This window comes from Cricetulus griseus (assembly GCF_003668045.3).
Source record: "Cricetulus griseus strain 17A/GY chromosome 1 unlocalized genomic scaffold, alternate assembly CriGri-PICRH-1.0 chr1_1, whole genome shotgun sequence".
NCBI lineage: Eukaryota > Metazoa > Chordata > Mammalia > Rodentia > Cricetidae > Cricetulus > Cricetulus griseus.
The window spans coordinates 93,479,393-93,494,692 of record NW_023276807.1 but is presented as its reverse complement, the minus strand read 5'-3'; the positions used below and the strand labels follow the sequence as shown (position 1 = coordinate 93,494,692).

Below are 15,300 nucleotides of genomic sequence, written 5' to 3'. Positions count from 1 at the left end.
GTGGTGGCACACTTTTTTAATCCCAGCACTCCAGAGATAGGCGGATCTCTGTGAGTTCGAGGCCAGCCTGGCCTACAAAGCAAATTCCAGGACAGGCCTGTTACACAGAGAAATGGTCTTTCACCCTCTCACCAGAGAAAGAGAGAGGAAGAGAGAGAGAGAGGGGGGGAAAGGAGGGAGGGAGGGAGGGAGGGAGGGAGGGAGGGAGGGAGGGAGGGAGGGAGGGAGGGAGGGAGAAGATTCTTCACCCTAATAAGCTCCTATTCTATCTTTTGGGAGACACTGTCCCACCTACCACCTCTTCCCCAAAATGAAATTTGATCAATGGACCTTTGATCTCAATTGTCTCACCTCCTCTGACTTCTTCCTTCTGCCCCAAACCAGCTCTAGAACTGTCTTATCTCTTCTGTTTCTCAGACACTCCCTAATCTATACTGAGTCTTTCCCCATCACTCTTCCCTTTGTTTGGAATCCGTTCCTTTGAAGTACACTTTCTTTCCTTCAAAGCGCTACTCAGAGAACCTTCTTCGGTCACTCAGTGCAAGTCTACTAATCTTTGCCACGTTTTGTGTTTGCCTCACAGACTCATCACCAACTGTAATGGATTTTCTACTTACAGCTTCTCTCCTGCATGATGCTGAAGAGCAGGTGCCTTGTCTGTCTTCTTTGTGCCTTGTGAGCACTTGCTGGGACAGAGTGGACACTTAACTGAGATCTGTGGATGAATGATAGTAAGTTTTCTCTGGCATAACCCTGCAGAAGATTGGTCTGGAGCCATATGTTATCTGGAGATTAGTCTCTAGCTCTTGGTGACCTTTCCTTTTTTTTTTTTTTTTTTTTTAAACCTAGCCTTTGTCTATCACACCAAAAAGTTCAGCCTCTCTGGAGTGTTATTACTTGGAGGTTTCAAGGAAACCAGGAAGAATTTTACATACCTGTATATTGGCATTAAATTTGTGTTTTATATTGAAAAGAAAATGTGGCTTTAACTTGCCTTTTACTTAGGATAGTTTAAGAGTTTATTTCACTTAATGCTTCTATGAGCCTTGTGCCTTCCTGGCATTTTCATGCTTCCAATTATACCATAAAAGAGCCAGGAGCTACAGCAACTCAGTAAAACAAAAAAGGCTTTCCTGAATCTCATTTCTTTGGGAAGCCTTGCATTTTCTAGAGGGTGGGATTAGCAGAGCAGTTGGGATTTGAAGGGTACACATTAGAAGGATAGAAGAAGTATGTTCTCACTGTCAGTTATCCTCAGCACAGACCAAAATGACATGGAAGCCAATGACATTAACTACCTCTTCTTCCCAGAAGCAGTAGTGTGGATACTCTAGGAGCATCTTGCTCAACAGTCTCTTTTGGATCCTCATAAGTAAGTGGAAATTTCAGTCTCTCTGTGTCTTGTAATCTGTGTTCATATCTGGGGTGCTGTGATTGGGGACATGGTTGGTCTCCTGTGAGACCATCATTGATATTTGATTGGACTCTCCTTTGGGAGATGATTAGCTCATTAGGAGATATCAATGCTTTCTCACTGGTGTGCTGTTTTGTGGCAATAGATTGCAATAAAGCAAGGCTGTTCCTTGTGATATCTCAGCCTCCTCTACCCATTTGCTCTTTTAACATCTGCACACTGTGAAGCAGTAGAAAACTATCACCAGATATGGGTCTTGATTTTGGAATTCCAAGCCTTCAGAACTATGATCCCAAAGAAACTTCCTTCTTTCCTTTATAAATTACTGACTTGGGTACCCTCTATATAAATGGGCTAAGACAAGGGGGTAGTTTCAACTTCTATATAAAAAGGTAGTATATTTTCAGCTTTTCAAGCTATACAGACACAGTCACCAAAGTGAAATAAACTGGAGATCACATGCAAATAAATGGACAAAGTCATCTTTCAATAAAACTTTATAGATACCAAATTAGAATTAGGCCTAATTCTCATGTCACACAATATTCTTTGTTACCACTTAAGCATATAATGATAGTTCTTAGCACATGTGCCATATAAAAACAGGTATTGGGCAACTTGGCCTGTGAGCTTGCTCTGTGGGAGGTATAAAGGCACAAGTCCCAGAGTCATTGTGGGAAATTAGTGGGCACATGCTTTAGCTAGTGCACCAGGCTTGACCCCACGGTGCCTATTCAACAGTGGTATTCATGTGTCTCTATCCCAAAGGGAAACAGACACATCTATGACATAAAGCAGGAACTAGAGGCTGAGTGACCACTTAAGTATAATTGGAGATCTGCTGTTTCAACACCCACTGTCCCATCAGAGCTCCTAACAGTTTTCTCTGAGCCATTGATTGAATGTGCTGAGGACACGGCATCTCGTCATTTTATCTCTTCTCCAGTTCAGTTTTGTTTCATGTTCTCTCCCTTCCGCAGTTCTCCCTTTTCTAGGACACCTGTATTTCTTGCCTGTAAATTGGAAGATTTTTAAGAAGCTGGATACACAAGGAGTAAGATGAACAGTCAGAAAGCCTTACTCTCAGAATGACTTCTGCAAGGGAATGTGTGGAAGAGAAGCAGTGTATGGTATAGAAACAAGAACAGGCTATTCTCTGAGTACATGGGGAGGGAAAATGACATGCAGGTAACATTCCCTTCATGAAAATCCATCAAGTAGAGTCAAAGGCACAGACATAGGCTCTGAGTCAGTTCTAAGAATACCAGTGATGTTACTAGAGGGTCTCCTCACCTCTTGCACCTGGTAGTCATGGTACGAGGCTCATAATAGTGTGCACATCACAACATTGTTAAAGTTTCTAAAAGTTTCTTAAGTACTGTATACATAGCTCTTGGCTACATTCCTAGTATGCAACATTTGTCAAATTTTAGCTTCTCTCTCTAACCCCATGATAGAGCTAGAACCCATGACCTACTGCATAGAAGCAAGCATGCTACAACTGAGCCACACCAACATCCACAAATGACATACCTTCATTCTTTATGGCTGAAAAGGATTCCATTGTGTATATATACTGCATTCTCCTTATCCACTTCTCTGATCGTGAACACATAGGTTTGTTCTATAATGTTAGTATTGTAAATACTGCTAAAGCGAACAGTATCTGTGATGAGTTAGTGTCCTCCTGGTAAATATCAGGGATGTTATTGCTGGATCTGGTAGGTCTGTTTGTGGGTTTTTGTTGTTTATTTGTTTTTTGAAACCTCCATACTGAATCCTACCAGCAATGTTAAGCTCATCAAGTAATTGACTTGTGTGAAAAGCCCAGGAAGAAAAGCAATCCCTCTGCCAGTCTTTCCCTTTATAGAATTCATATTCTATCTACTTTCGTCAGTTAATATTAAATCCCAATGCTCACACCTGCCTACTGGCAGAGACAAACATTCTACTGAATATTGAGTACAAGTTTCATTGTACTTCAAGGGTCTGTTGTCCAAAATCCAGTGTTCACCTTTTACTCGTGCTTTAGGCAAATCTTTTAGTATATTAGGTCTGTTTAAAAGGATGTTTTCTAATGACTGTACTGAGGTAAGGACAATATATTCCTTTAATAATACCATCCAATACTTGTGAAGATGTGATATTGCATGTACATTTATATAATGCAGGTAACAGAGTGAAGGTTATCAGATCAATTTTTATAAAAGGGATGGGTGATTAAATCCATTTGGGGATATAACATGAGGAACTAATCCAAAACGATAAAATCATAAGCATAGAAAGATGATTGGAGAGATGATTAACATTTCATTATAGAGACTCGGGAAATAATTAAAATTTAAATCTGAAACGTATAAAAAATTTGAAATTATACATGCAAAGATACTTAAGTAAGATAAAAATGTTTGTTATGGAGGCTTTCCTAATCAGGGGACATTAAGTAATTAAGTCTTAGAAATAGGGAAAGATACCAGAAGTCAGTGATCATGCAAGGGTAAGCTTGGAAGAGATCTAATCCCAGAAACAAATCGTGTCTCTTCAATTCCAGCTTCCACAAATGTGAGAGTGTAAATTTCAGTTGTCTAAGGCACATATCCATGACACTTTGTTATGGAAGCCTGAGCAGACTAATTCAAGGGCAGAGAGAAATGAGCTCAGCATGTGTTTTGAAATAAAGAATTGATAAACAGCAGTGGTATCTACTTACAGAGAATGAAATGAAACCCCAAAGAAACAAACAGAGTGGCAGGGTATCTGTCTAGCCTACTAAGCATCATTTTACTTCTCTGTTTCTAGCACTTATGCTATCCTTTAAAATTGTTTTATATGATATATTGAACTATAATTAATGTGCTGTGTTACTAACTCATTATTAGTGTTACAAAATATTTGACAAAATGCAACTAAGAAATTATAGTTCCAGGGCATGTAGTCCATAATGGCATAGAAGTCATGGCAGCAGGAACAGGAGGCAGATGGTCACATTATGTCCATACTCAGGACACACAGACAGATGAATGCTTGCAATCAACTTGTTTTCTCTTTTTATTCAGAGTGGGTATCCAAGTCCATGGAATGGAACGGCTCACATTTATGATGGATCTTCACCTCAATCAGCCTAACCTAGATGATCCCCTACAGGTATGAGTAGAAATTTGTTTCCATGGTGATTCTAAATGCCATTAAGATTAACCATCTTCTCTACCCCTTGTCAACCCAACACCCAAGTAAATTATTTTTTAACCCATAAATTCTACCCCTTGTCCTCATAGGCTCATGGCAATTTCAAATGCGTTCAAGCAGACTTCAAATATCCCCATAGTCTTTTAAACAATTTAAACATTATTTAAAAGGCCAAATTCTAAGTCTTAGCTGAAACTCAAGGCAGTCTCTTAAAACAAGTTGCATATGTTCAACATGTGATAGCGTAGAACAAATATTCTAATCCAAAGACTAAAAAGGTAATTTGACTCTAAAACCAAACTCCTGCTCTACAATTCCATGTCCATCTGGGGGGCTTGTGAGGGCGAAGGGCTTAGGTACACCTACTCTCCAGCCCTGCTGCCCGCAGCACACATAGCCACTGTCATGGGTCAGCTCTCTTCCATATCAGCAGTTTTGTCCCATGGTTCTGGTGTCTTCTAAACCCCAAGTCCGCATTGCCACCCAGGCTTTTCCTTCAAAGCTTTATGTAGTGGTCACAAAGGGGCACCAACCATGCCATACATTGCCTGGCTTGAGCACTCTTTGGACAAATAGTGTCAAACTTCATGACTTCCAAACCAATGCTACAGTGTTCGGCAGTCAGCTTGAGATGGAGCCTGCCTTCTTGGACCATAGTTACATTGGCTCTTGTGTGCTGATGCTGGGGAAACACTTTCCTAGGGAATTGTTTTGAGCAGGGATCCCCTTCTATGGTTTCCTCAGTTTAGATGTTCTCTTTTAAAATTACATTTAGAGAGAGAGAGAGAGAGAGAGAGAGAGAGAGAGAGAGAGAGAGAGAGAGAGAGATGAATCCTTATGGACAGGTCCATTTCTCCTTTATATTTGGTTTGGAACCCCCCACTCCTACCCCATGCAATGGTACTGCTCACATTTAAGATAGGTCTTTCTACCTTTATTACCTAATTGTGAGATATTTTTTGATGATGTACCCAGAAATTTGTTTCCATGGTGATTCCAAATGCTATAAAGTTGACTGTTAATATTGACCATAACACATACTTTAAAAGTCATGTCCTACCGTGTTTTAGCATATTTACAAAGCAGGGCAACCTTTACCAAGTTGGTTATTGCAGTGTGGGTCATCACTTTCAAGGAAACCTGTATTAGCAGGTGTTACTCATTCTTCTTCCAGCCCATGGAAACGTCTCATGTACTTTCACTCTCTTTGGCTTTGACTACCCTGGATATTTTGTGTAAATGGAAATATATAATTCTCTAGCTTTGTCTTCTGATGTTTCAGTGGCTAGTGGCTGAGACTCTTCCTCATTACCAGCTCCTGGAGACTCTGTTAAGGCTGCGAAGTCAGGGTTTCCCTGAGTTGTTTCTTGACTTTTGATGACCACCGACTTCCACTGTGTGGTGTCCAATATCTTGGTGCTGTTCAGTGTGGCTGCTACTAGTCATATGTGAACAATGAGCACTTGATGGTGAGATTGGGGTGTCTAATATTTGATAGAAACCAATTTAACACCTGTGACCATTGGCTAGCATATTGGATGGCACAGTTCTAGATCATTATAGTTCTTTTATTTTTCAACCTCTGAATTATATATGCTCAGTAAGAACTAAAGAAGGGTTTTGTAATTGTCTTCTGACGAATGGATTATGAAAAATGTTTCAGCCAATAATACTCTTGCCAAAAATGAAAAAGGAAACTGTTTAAAATTAAAATCCAAGTCTGAAATGAAGGGAAAAGGTAAAGCAACAACATATTCCAACAACATGGCTGTCTAAACAAGACCTTAATAATGAATGGTAATACAGTAGACATGGTAGCATGGAAGGGAGAAATCTCCAGAGGCCCTATCTCTAAACAAAGAACTATAGGCAACTAATGACTTATCAATGAGGAAAAATTAGTCTTTCTCAAGGATGAGCCTCCCACTTGGTCATCCAAAGCAAAGTGGTCTGCCCCCAAATAAAATATATACAGACAACACTAAACAGACTCAGAGGTTTGTATTTATAGTATGTATGTATGTATGTGTCTGTCTGTCTGTCTGTCTGTATGTATGTATGTATGTAACAATAATAAAGACAATTTAATTTAAGAAGTAGTAAGTGGGGTCATGGAAAAGATTGGAGGGAGAAAAGGAAAGCAGGGGATATATTACATTTATATATTCATTAAGATAAAAATTGTCAGGTGAAAACTATTGCTTCAAAAGAAGAGGGTTTCTTAAAACAATCACTTACTTGTGTATTTCATGAGTAGTAGTTTGCCCAAAGATCTGTATTTCTCTGTCTTGGTAAGTATGTAAACAGTTATCCTCACTCCCTCTTATTTGTGTGTTTATGTAACTAGAGCATATACATACATAATTGTGCTATTCAAACATTTTAGAACTTAACTTTATTATGCAAGGAAGAACAGCCTCCAGTTCAGCAACCATCCGTGTCGTTGCTGAGCTTGAACTCCATGACAGTAACCCTGTCATTCTAACCTCTTTCAGTGTGACGGTCACTTGGAAGATCCCCCTTGTCCTGCCCTGCTTGTCTCACCACTTTTTTTGTAAAAGCAAATGTGTTAGTTCCTTGGGGCTGCTGTCAGCATTTACCAGGGACTGGGCAACTCAAGCAACAGGACTTATATCTTACAGGATCAGGGACTGTAAAGCCAAGTGGTCAGCAGCATGAGTTCCTTCTGGATGCTGTGGAGGAGCCTAGTCGATACAGCTGTGTGTGAAATTTCTTGGCTGATATCTGACTTCAAGAAAAGGAGAGCAGAAAAGGGGCAGTCCCTAAGCATTTGGGGGTGTCCATGTGATCTACATGCAAAGATGGGCTCTGTATATATAACACCTGTCCTCTGTGCCACAATGATTCCTTGGAGGCACAGATTGAGGCACTTGCTCTAGGCAGTAAGAAAAGATGCATATGCTGGTTAGTGTTTCATCAGCTTGACACAAGCTATCGTCATCTGGGAAGAGGGAAGCTCAGCTGAGAAAATTCCTGGGCATATGGTGCTGGGTTGTATGAGAAAGCAGGCTGAGAAAGCCATGGCGAGTAAGTCAATAAGCAGCATTCCTCCATGGTCTGTGCTTCAGGTTCTGCCCCTAGGTTCCTGCTTTGAATATTTGCCCTGACTTCCCCTAACGATGGCATGTGATCCAGAGTTGTACAATGAAATAAATCCTTTCTTTCCCATATGACTCTCTTCATGTTGTTTATGACATAGAAGCAATAGAAGGCAAACTAATAGAATAGAATAGGGCTTTCTTCATCTGTGAATTAGATGGTGAGGTGGAACTGCTCTGTATGGTCTTACTTGGGTGCAGATTGACAGGAGTCTCACTTATCCATCCTGATCTCCATTTCCCAAGTCATCTTCTACTTGGAGTTTACTTTGTGTCTTTCCTTGAGGATGCTGATCTCTCTCAGCATCCTACTTTCAATGCCATTTTTCTTGACAACAGTCATGTAAGAAGAGTTGATGTCTAACAACCAAAGTCTTGACTGAGACTCAGCAGATGAATGGAAGTAAAGGGAAAAATAGATTGTGGGTGAGGTGCACCATGTGTAGTGAGCACCTGCTCAGAGCTAGGGGTCACAGTGGAGCGGTGAGAAGGCCCCTTCATTTCTATAGCCCCTAAAAGCAGAAGGTACTGCCCAAAGAGCAGGTATTGCTACACAACTCCCACAGGCCAGCTCCAATGAGTAAGACAGGCTTTGTTTATCATCGCCTCCCCACCCAAACCACACTCAAATAAGCAGCGAAAACCTCCAGACCTTAGTCATCAGGCGAGGTAAATTACAAACTTCTAAGAGTGTGGCTTCTCCAAGATACCGCATTTTCCTCGTATAATGAGCCTGCAGTTTGTGGCAAAGAATGACTTAAGAACAAGTGAACTCACTGTCTAAAAAGAGAATTTTTATCACTATCAATTGCTCTGTGACTGACAGGACTGTTATTTCTTTCAGTAGGAGAAAGGGCTAAAATACAGAGAGAAAACCTAGAAATAAACACAGCCTGCATAATGGCAAGGTTTTGTGTTGCCAACGTCAAAAAAGAACAAGTTCCTGGGTAAGAGACCTCGCTTACTCCTGTTACAGTGACTTTGTAGCTTCTGAGTCCCTTAAAGTAGCTGCCACAGCCACTTTGCCATCAGTTTGGGGCTGGGAGGCAGTAGTGGCAGAAGCATTGTCGTTGTAAACCAGGAGCTTGGTTGAGCAGGCGGAGGCTGGTGAATGAAGCTTTAGGATCCACATGCAAAGTCTTCAGGTGGAGATACTATTCCAGCATACATAGAAGGAAGTCTGCAGTGGATTCGTCCTTTAGGGGAGTGGCACTCAAGGTTTCCCAGGAAGGACATTTGAGATAGATGTGGCACAATGTAGGATTAACCACACAGAGGGGAGGAGAGTTCTTCTCGGCAGTAACATGGAGGTAAGTCCAGTGACTTGGCTGGAATGTAGAGCACAGCAGGGAGGCAAAAGTAAGGATGAGACAGGCTCACAGAGTGTGCTGATGCATGACGGCTAGAGAGGAAATGACTTGCAAGGATGTTACACAGAGGCTGATGTAGCCAGTTCTACAATGCAATCACTGACAGAATATTGAAGGTGTGTGTGGTATGCAGGATACCATGCTGTCCAAGCAGCAGTTATTCTGGGAATCAAGGTGTAGTATCTTGACATGACACTGAAGCACGGTCTGAGTTTTGGGAACTTCAGCAATTTTCCTTTTATAATGTTTGCCCAACTGTTAATTTTGTATTGTTACTCGAAAATTTCTTAGAGGCAGCAGCAGAAGGCACATTGCAGATGGCAGAAATATTTTTCACAGCTTTTATGGTGGATAACAATATACTTGACATTTTTCTCATTAAATGTGAGCTTTGCTGTATGATTAAACTCGCTAGGCATCTGTGATCTAAAATTACAAATGTGAAAAGCAACAGCTCAAATGTTTCAGTCAATAAATACACAGGAGACAGTCAACATGCAACAGCTCCATCATCTGCTCTCTTCAAGGAGCTGCTCCACTGACATTGACAATGTTTTGGCAATGGCCTCACCTTCACACCAACAAGAATAAGGAAACCAAAGTCCCAGATTGCTAATTACAGCCTGGGAGTCTAATAGGAGTGAGTGGTTTCCATTAGGAAATCTCAAGGCTGAAGGCAGACAGAGCTGGGAGAAGAGAGAAGCTTTATTGAGGCAATTAGAGAATTACCAAGAGGATCCCCAGGGGAATAGAGCTACACTGAGCAATCCACCATAATGTGAAAGCATAGAAGATCAGTGACAAGTCCAGTGAACAGCATACTGTATATGGATTCATTTGCTGCGGCAAATCTCACTGTGCACATGTGTGTCTGTGTGTGTGTGTGTGTGTGTGTATTGCACTCTTTGCTAAAGGAAAGGTTTTTCTGAGAACTATTCTTGTATACAAATTAACTACCCAGCCGGGTCCCCAGATCTCCAGTGACTTCTGCCATATGTGGAGAATCACGAGTGTGGCTGCTGTCATGACCATGACACAGAAACAAAACTGATACATGCAAATCCCAACAGGCTAAAGGGAATTCACACACGGGAGTGATAGTTGAGTGGATGACCCAGCTAAAACAAGGATTGTGGAGGAAGGATGTATTCCACTCTAAAACATCCGCATGTTTTAGAGACAAGATGTGGCATGTATGATGTGTAAAAATGAGGGTACCAGGTGTTCTACAGAGAGTCAGGATAAAGGAGACAGGAATGTGACAAGATGGTAAGGAGGGACAGCTGGACCAATGGAAAAGATCAGCAAGAACATAGGCCATCAGAACACAATTAGATGAAGGAATTTACAACCTGTCCCTAGTATGGCCCCATTCCTGATTTATGCTGATAGTAGAGTTTGTCTATTTGGGGCATTAGAGATCGGCTGATGCTTAGAAGCTCAGCTTTTCCAGTGCCATTGTTAAGATACCTGTATGTGGTGCTCAGGTTTCCATAACAAAACCCCTCACCTGGGCAACTAGTACACAGGCATTGATTTTCTTGTGGACCTAGAGGCTGTATATAGAAGATCTGGGTGCAGGTGGGGTGGGTTTTTCCTAAAACCCGTCTCTGCCCTGTGTTCTCACCTGTTCTTTCCATTGTCTGTGTTCTAATCACTTCTTAAAGATGTCAGACAGATTAGACACCTCCAATGACTTCAGTTTAACAACCGCTTGAATGAATGACATTGTTTCCAAATGCAGTTATATTCTGAGATACTGGGAGTTAATATTTTAACATAGAGTCAATGGAAAACAATTTAAGTCTTAATTAGTGACACAATGGTACATACTTGTAATCTCAGTACTAAGGGGATTAAGACAGAGTCATGGATTTGAAGCTGGTCTGTACTATGTAATGAGAGCCTGTTAGAATGTAAGAGATAGTGAGGAGTGGAGAAAGAGGGAAGGAGAGAAATTGGGGTTGGAAGTTTTTGGTTGGGATGTAGTTTGGTGAGAGTGTTTGCCCATACACACAGGCCCTGGGTTTGGATCCTGGTACCATACTGAAAATAAATAAGACCCCAGTGACCCCAGTTTCCACACTCCATGGCTTATTCAAGATGCTCCTGTCATCATTTCCTTAGTTACTCTTTAATCTAGGAGATCAGAACTTAAAACCAACAGTTCTGAGCATCTCTCCATTTCTTTAAGGGCTATCAGGATGTGGTTGACCCTCAATACTTTGGGAAATCAAGTAGGAGAAAAATATGTGGTCTAGACCTATAGTTAAAGCTATCAGGAGGAGAGAGGGTGGGAATGGTCCAAGTATCCCTTTGCCTTTGTAATATATATGGAATGTTGAAAAGGAGTGGAATCTCCTAGATGTGCTGAGAGTTCAAAGTGACAAAGAAATATTCCTCCCACCAGACTTCACCCTTGCTACCTACCCTCATGTAATCCATCAAAAGCAAAGTCTGGCTCTTCTTCCTGTATTTTCTCATGCCTCTAAAGTAGGAAAAGAACAGTGATGAGACAGGCACATCCTCTCAGGCATGTTTTCATTGGGTTCAAGTTTCTTCTGAGTGGCCCCACCTTTATCTTGTGGTTAGCTCTCTGAGGTAGGGTTTAATTTAGCTTGTGACCAAATGAGTAATCGTGGGTTTTTCAGCTCCTGAAGATTTCGGCTTCAGTCTTAGCTGAGAAGCACCGTTATGCCCTCTAGGAGGGTGTTGAAGGGAGCCCTGTATTTCCCTAATGGAGGGAATTATTTATTGTGTGTTGTCTCAGCTCAGTGAGATCCCAGGATGGGCAGAGATGTCAGAGATGGAATGTGTAGAGCAGCATCTATCACTGAATCGCTTATTCTGTTGTGAGCCTTTCATGTGATATTGTGACAAGACAATTAAATCAGATGACATGTCAAGTACTATGAACTTACTCATTAGAACAAAGTAGATACTTAAATGTCACTTCCTTTCCCACCCACAGACAACTCATTTCAATGAACCTTTCTCACAGCTTTCCTTGGGAAGAGAGATGTCCAGCAGCAGCAAGTTCAAGCTCAAAGGAAATAAAAAGATTTGGCCATGCTACAGGCATCTGTGATAGAAGACCAGGTAAAAGGACATGGGGATTAAAGAGGTAGGCTGATCCCTCACAGTCTTGTTCATGTTTGTTCTACTCACATTCAGAGTGGGCTCTTGAGATACTAAGTTTATCATGTTTTTATCTATTGAAACTTCTCTGGTGACCTGTGTTAAAACTGTTCTGATACCAAAAGGTCTTTTCAGTGGCCACAAGTCTCTCCTTCTAACCTGTCCTTGACCTCTGACTCTGCCTTCTACTTGTCTCCATGCTGCCCTGAGTATGCCAGGCAAGCTCCTCCCACACCTTGCCCTCAACCCTGGCTCCTTCATCAACCCCAGAGATGATGCCTGCTAAGTCCCTTATTTCTGTGAGTCCTAATTCAGGTGCCACCTCCTTAGGAGCTCTTCCCATCTCCCTTTCTTATTTTACATATTAATCATCAACTAATATATTCTATATTTTTCATATTATTTGCTTATTTTGTTTTTTTTGTAATTTGATTTTCTTCCTCTTCTTTCATGATCTTCTTTCATTTAATGACACATGCAAATATAAATATCCCACCTGTATATGAATGAATAAAAAATATATATATGATTTTAAAATTTCATTTCTACATACAAGAGAAAAACCAGATTTATTTTTCTTTTTGAGTCTGACTGATTTCACTTAAAATGATTTCCAGTCATTTTTTGCATGTCTCAGTAACTTCTTATGTCTTGAAAATAAACTCCATGATGATAGGGATTTTTGACATTTTTTTTTTTTTTACTTATTCCCTGTTATTTCTGTTATTTAAGTAGCAACCACAGATTGAGTGAGTTAAATTTTTGAATGTTCTGAGATGGAAGAGGCCATCAATCCTGATCTGCCCTTGCTGGTCCAACTGCAGACAGTGAACACTTTTAGTTTAACTGCAGTAAAACTAGTTGAAGTATAGTTTAAGACTGTTTTCTAACTCCCAAACTCTGCTAAATTGCTCAAATTACAGTGAAATGGACTGGAGGCAAAAATAAGAAGAGCGGATTCTTGGGATATGGTAGTGGTGATCATTGTCCTGTAAAGGTTTCAAGATGTGTTCTCATGAACATGGGTTGGGAACAAATGAAAGAATGAAAGGAACAACAGGTCCAGCTGTTTCCCCAGGTTTAATTAATGTAAAGAAATCTGTGAGATTAAAAATGGCAATAGAAACAAGCCTCTATCTAAAACACACAACTTTAGCTTTCTGTGGGACAAGAGAGCTTCGATCATCATCAAGAATAGAGAAAATGGAGCTTTTGTAGAGACCTGGTGGAATGAGAACTAAAGCATTGCCCTCTTTTCTTTGTATCCGGAGGCAGGGCTAGCCTCTCAGAATGTCATGTGTATCACATGTGAATGTCTGTGAGAGGAAAATTTGGCAGTGACTTGAGAAGTGCATAAGAGAGATGGATCCACTAAGGCAACAACCAAATCTGCCTTTTGATGACGATATTCCTATTGCTGGCTCAAAGCCTGGCATGTTATATCTGTTTAATATATGCTTCTAGAATGTGTTCATGCTGAAAAATCAGACTTCAGTGCCATTGCTTGTTTCGTTTCTAAGCTTTTTTTCTTCAAAAGATTTTAATATGGAGGCTTGAGGCTTGTTACTACATATTAGGTGACAATCTAAAATATATGTGTGAGCACAGGTAAGAGTCTGCCGGGGGTTGGGGCTCATTTTTCAAGTATCTGTGTTTCTGGTTTGCTTGGTGGCATTTTACTTGTGTAACTACTCCCTTTTGCCATTGAGAAAAGAATGATGCTTGTGCCTTTGAAAATAAGGTTCATAGATTCAGATTTCAGCTCAGTCTTTCTTCCATGTGATCTCAGGGAAGTTCCTACATTGCCCTGAACCCAGTTTCCCCATTTGCAAAGGAGTAATTGTGGTTCTAGTATCATAGAATTGAGTTTAGAATTAAGAGAGAGAATCCAGGAAAGGTCCTTAATGGTGTGCTACCTGTGGGAAGTGTTTAGTGAGGAGTTGATTCTTTCTGTGCTCTGTACACTGGGTGAAAGGTATGTAAAATAGATCCTTCACATTCTCCATGGGCACAGGAAAGAACAAGAAGAAAAATCAGGTCTTGTCTTGCTAGGTTGAAGCTGGAGTTTGTCAGGCTTGGTCTTATCTGGGAGCAGGAAGAGGGTATGAAATTATTCCCAAGTACTTTAAGTGGTAAAGAAATGAGCTGAGAGAATCTACAAAATCCCAGTTCCAACTATGAAAGGTATGTTCAAAAGGTCCAGGTGCACCTCCTAAGAGCTAGGTGATGAGCTCAAAGTTCAGGAGCAAATAAATGCAAGGCAAAACTAGGACGATTAAGGTAGTAGAAAGAAGGGCTGGTACTACGATATTGCTTAGAATGTTGTCACCTACAGGCTCCTTGCTGGCTTGCCTCGAGTCAGAATTACTTAAAAGGTCAGAGACAGGGCATACAATGAGAGAAAGCAGCAAGGCTGTCCCCAGGAACTCTCCAGTGAGCTCAGATTTAAATGGCACATGAATAAAACATAAAAAAAATGGCATGGCATAATATTCTACAGGGAATATGAGGGAAGTGTGAGTTTGCAACATAGCTTTAGGAATACTAAAGACTGGTATGCCCCAAGGACACAGACTTTTTAAAAGCTACCAAGGGGGCTCATCAAAGAGCAAGGAGTGGTGGTGGTGCCAACTTGATCCTGGCACAGCAATACCGATGACAGAAATGACAGATGAAACCAAGCAGCAGTAGCAGCAGCAGCAGCAGCAGCAGCAGCAGCAGCAGCACCACCACCACCACCACCACCACCACCAAAAACATACAACAACAACAACAACAAAACAAAACTCTTTGGCCCTAAGTCAAGAAGCTAGTAACAGTGCTAACATGGGCAAAAATGAAGCAGCATTTTTGTTTTGGGGGAGGATCATGGAAAAAATACCAATCCATGTCATTGATGGATGGAACCTCAAATGTAATGTATAAACCCAAAATTTAGAAATCTACATATCTCTTTCTAAAAAACCTCCTATTTTCTTACACTATTAGATGGTTTGATATTGTTGGACACTTAGCACTGGGTCATGAAATCTGAGGTGCTGCTGACTTTGGTTGGGAATCTCTAGTTTCCCAG

The 15,300-nt window shown here is 40.9% G+C and overlaps 1 long non-coding RNA gene across 1 annotated transcript; it reads left to right on the top strand.

Moving 5' to 3' along the window:
- The first annotated feature begins 253 nt into the window (after positions 1-253).
- LOC118239661 lies at positions 254-12,185 on the top strand. The gene is made up of 4 exons (XR_004772407.1): positions 254-731; positions 1,312-1,372; positions 4,471-4,558; positions 12,061-12,185. It is a non-coding gene; the product is annotated as an uncharacterized LOC118239661 (long non-coding RNA).
- Positions 12,186-15,300: the final 3,115 nt, after the last annotated feature.